Source organism: Topomyia yanbarensis, chromosome 3, assembly GCF_030247195.1.
Source record: "Topomyia yanbarensis strain Yona2022 chromosome 3, ASM3024719v1, whole genome shotgun sequence".
In the NCBI taxonomy this organism is placed as follows: Eukaryota; Metazoa; Arthropoda; class Insecta; order Diptera; family Culicidae; genus Topomyia; species Topomyia yanbarensis.
The window spans coordinates 333087189-333092399 of NC_080672.1; positions in this window are offsets into that span (position 1 = coordinate 333087189).

Genomic DNA, 5211 nt, shown 5'->3' on the forward strand with positions numbered 1-5211 from the left:
TATATTTCGTGAATTTAGTATAAATGAAGCAATTTCGGCTTTTACTGAATCATCCTCTTACGCGTTAGAATTTCTTTTGTGTATAAAATATTGCTTTAGTTTCAGTTTAGACATTGTAAAATCAATTGAGTCGCAATAGTGATTATAAATAGACATCATTCGATTTATGGGGCTATATTTTGCATAGTTTGTGCGAAAAGGAGTTATTGAAAATACACTTCGATTTCGTAGCTGTCGTGAAGGTGCATAAAAGTTCAATTTGGATAAAATTTCAGCTGAATCGATACGATGCGAAACGATATTATTAATGAATGAGAGCATTGCAAACTCGCGACGCTCCTTTAATGTTTGAATATTGATAAGCAAGCAGCGTGCTTCATAAGATGGCAGAGGGAATGCTGTCCATCCTAATTTACGAAGGGCAAATAATAAAAACTGTTTTTGTACCGATTCTATTCGTTCTTCATGTCTGCTTGAAAAAGGGCACCAAATAATACTGCAATATTCCAATATCGACCTAACATATGCAATATATAATATTTTTATTGTATAAGAATCTTCAAAATGATAGCTAAAGCGTTTTATAAAACTGAGCATGTTGTTAGCTTTGTGTATAATTGTGTTATAATGATCAATAAAATTTAACTTTGAATCTAATATAACACCTAAATCCCTAATTCTTTCACATTTTACTACAGTCTGATTTCCTAAGGTAATCTCAACATTCGGTGTTTGTCGTTTTCTACTAAAGGTTATTGAATTACACTTTTTCACGTTCAGTTGTAAGAGGCTTTTTTGACACCACATGTGGAAAATTTGTATTTCGTTTTGAAATGTATTAATATCCTCGGCATTTCTTATCTCCAAATAAAGTTTCATATCGTCCGCATAAATTAGTATTTTCAGTTTTTTGAGAATGAAGGAGATATCGTTCACGTATAAAATAAACAATAGAGGGCCTAAATGAGAGCCTTGTGGAACTCCTGAGGTGACTTTAATTGGATTAGATTGCTTTCCTTTAAATTTAATTATTTGCTGACGTTCGGAGAGATATGATTCTAACCATGTAAGTAGCCCAGGCTCAATGCCGATCTTTGTCAATTTATAAAGTAACATTGGGATGTCAATGCGATCAAATGCTTTACTAAAGTCTGTATAAAGTGCCTCCACGTAGTTTCCATTATCCATTGCAATCAGTGTATAATTAATAAATTCTAGTAAGTTTGTTGAGGTCGAACGACCTTTGAAGAAGCCATGCTGGAGGTTGGAAATTCTGTTTTTTATTTGAAGAAATATTTTTTCGTTAATGATTGATTCGAAAAGTTTCGGAATACAGGAGATTATGGCTATACCACGATAATTACGTACGTCAGATTTTTTGCCAGATTTATATATAGGCACTAAAAAAGATTTTTTCCATATTTTAGGGAACTGTCCAGATTGCAAAGACATATTAAACAGCCAGAACAATGGGGCAGTTAACTCGGTTGCTAGGTTTTTCATAAATAATGGTGGGATTCCATCAGGGCCAGAACCTTTTGATACATCTAAATGTTTTAGAGAATTGAAAATGTCTTCCACTATGACATGATTGACACTAATATCCAAAGGAAAATCGGGAAGAAAAGCGAAGTAATCGCGATCACGGTCTTGTTCAAAAAAAGTCGTATATATTTCTTGGAAGAAAGTTGCAAATAGGTTGCAGATTTCTTCCGAGTTATCACGTACGTTGTCATCCAAGTGCATTGTTGATGGGAAATTGTCTGATTTTAATTTAGTTTTGACGTAATTGAAAAAATTCTTTGGACAAGATTTGATCTGCTGTTCCGTTTTTGAATTATAATCCGCAAGTGCAGAATCTATGGCCATATTTAGTTTATCGCAAATGTCGAAATATTTTTCCAAGTCCTCATTATTTTGGTTTTTCTTATATAGCTTATGGGCTTTTTGCTTCCTATTTTTCAAACTCTTAATTTGTCTATTATACCAAACGGGATGCTTCGAGTTGCCGTGTCGTCTTTTTTTCTTAATAGGCACCTCTTCATAAATTATTTTGAAAATAATTTTGTAAAATACGTCCACTGCGGTTACAATATTTTCTTCATTTCTAAGGCTATTTTGCCAGTCGACACTACTTAGCTTCCGCCTGATATTGTCATAATTGGCTTTATGGTATTCAAAGACTTCTTCAAAGTCACAATCGCTGGGTTTTTGAATTTCATGGATGAATAAGGAAAATTCAATAGCAGTATGAAATGCTTCATTTTTCCACAAAGGAGTTAGAGATTCAGATACACAGAAGTCTTCCTGAATGTTTGTAAATAAAAGATCGAGATAGCAATTCTGTCGATTTTTTACGTGATTTATTTGATTTAGTCCTATGCTAGCAGTTTTGTCGAAAATATACTTCAATGTTTCGTTTTCTCCCACGACTGGGATTAAAATATGTTCGTTTTCAGAGTCCGGAATAAAATCTGCGTTGCGTTGGTTAAAGTCTCCGTAAATGTGAACTTTAACCTCGGCTGGGAGTTCAGATAAAATTTGTTCAGCAATTTGGAAAAAAGCTTCGTACGATGTTATATTAGCATGCTCTGGTGGGAAATATACAGAGGCAAAAACATGCATTTCGCCGGCAATATTTGATTTAACCCACACATGTTCAAATTCCTTAAACTTCACTGTGACTAGAATTTCTGAATTAAATTGAGCCGAAATACCCACAAGGACTCCCCCGCCAGACTTCTTTTGTGATTCGTGAAGATTTCGATCGTCTCTGAATACGTTAAAACCACTGCCGAAAATTTCTTCACTTTTTACGCTATCGTCCCAGCTAGTTTCAGTTCCTAATATAACCAAAAATGACGAACCTAATATACGTTTATGAATTTCTGCCATTTTGGCTGGACTTTTCATCCTATTAAAATTTTGACAATACATTAATAATTCTGTCGCAGTCTTTTTTGTATTGGAAAGTCTACCATCATTATCTAATTCTTGGAAAACACTGTGCTCAACAGCAAACTCGTCTTTTTCTTCTTCTAAGGAAAGTGTCGAAACTACCGAAAACACGAATGTTGAAAGCGGCATGCCTCACACGGTGATGATGATGGCGAACATTCCGTATTTACTGCATTTAATTGTTGCGATGATCTTGATGTATCACGTGCTGGGTAAGGATTCAAAATCTCGCCTCGTGTAAATGGAATCGATGGAATATAATTTGTAGGTAGGCCGGAAAAACGATCCTTGGCTGCTGCAAGAAGCACTCTATCCGGTGGTAGAAAATTCGTGTTGCAGCTATGATTGGGATGACTGTTTTGGTTATGACTGGAGCTACTGGCACGATTAAAAAAGTTGCGATTGGGAAAATTGGCCGGCGGGCCATAATAACGATCGTTTATTGTTGCAGGGAGTCTCCGATCAGGTGGAAAAATATTGTTGTTGTTGTTGTTTTTAATATTAGTATTCCGGTTTCTAAATATTTGTTTCTTTTTACGCCTTCTAGCCTTATCCGCCTGTTTTTGTTGATTCAATCGATTTATTTCTCGCGCATCGTACTCACTCCAGTCAGCTTTCCATACTTTTTTGTGCCCAAGAAACGCCATCCTGAGTTAATAGCGTTATTTAATTCAATTTCCAAACTGGGGCGTGAGTCATTCGGCGATAGCAATTGCGCGGTCTTATTATTCGCATATACATATGCTGACATCGCTTTAACCTCGTTGAGAATTTCTGGCAGCAACGTTGATTCATGTGACGACCGTAGTTGCCTGGTGCTTTTGTTTTCATTGAGGGCAACTGAGACCGACTTCAACTCGTCGAGAATCTCGTATCCTAGGGTGGAATTTGGAGGATTACTGTTGGCTGTGTCTAATGACAGCTGACTAAGCTGACTTATTTCCGCGTTCATGTCACGCAAATCAGCGGATAATTCCGAAGTAACTGTTTTTAACGATTCGTATATACTATCTGATGTTGACTTAATTGCTGTGTCAAGCAGAGAGGTAACGTGGTTTTTTATTGCAATAACACTGCCGGCTAGACTACTATTTTTGTTGATTGCAATCAATTCCTGTTTAACAGTAGTGAGAAGTATTTCTAGGCCTTCGAGTGCCTCATGTACTAGGTCCGGCTTGTTTTGCTGAAATGTTAGTTGATGAATCACTTCAGTATTCTCCCGTATTTGTTTTTCCAGAAGTTTTTGCTGCTCGGCGAGTCCGTTGAAAGCAATTTTCCCATGTAGTAGTTCCTGACACGAGTCGCAGCATGGCAGTATATACGAGTTGACATCAACCAATCTCCTGTCCTTTCTCCTTAGTGATCCCCGCTGCACGGTCACGCCAATGCAAGCTGCATGATACTTTCTTGGGCATCCAACACACGTCCACAGAATCGAATCCGCAGAGGCGTCCAAGGCACAAATTTCGCAGTTCATTTTATTATCGGTCGCTTTTTTTTTTTTAAATCGGTCACTTAAAACAAAACAAACTTTAGCACGCGGCGCGCGGTCAAATTGAAACAAAACAAACTTTAGCACGAGGCGCTTGGTGAAATTAAAATTAAACAAACTTTAGCGCGCGATACCGGGAGCGAATGCAAAACACGTCCACACTTATTGACGACTAAATAAACGGTGCACTTGTGCTCAATAATCCCTCTCAGAGCTAGCATAGAAACAAAATTCAGTTTGAATGCACTGTGTCGGAAGAACGAATGACAAGGGAAACGAAACAAACATTTCATTCATCTCGATGGGCAGGAATTGAATTTTGTTTCTCTTTCAAGCTCACGCTGGAATGTCAATTATTTTAAGCTCTGCTTCTCATTTTCAAAGAATGAGAAGAAAAAAGAAAAATGGGAACTGATACTGATGTATACGAGGACGGAAAATAAAGTTTGCCAGTACATCCCCAATCGAGACATTGGGTGATCTTCTTCGAGCCCGAATGGAATCCAACAGCTGAGTTGTGGCGGAACAATATTCGGCAAATGCCCAGACAATATGCTCGATATCGTTAAAACCGTCGTTATAAGCGCAGATACTACCATTCGCGAGCCCAATACATCGGAGTGCATCTAATGTGTGGTGATTGGACATGAGCTGATACATTCTTACGAATGAAATCTAGACCCACATCCATTCCACTAAACCAAGGTTTCGTTGATACCTTTGGGATAAAAGAATATAGCTTCCATACTAACATTGAGTTT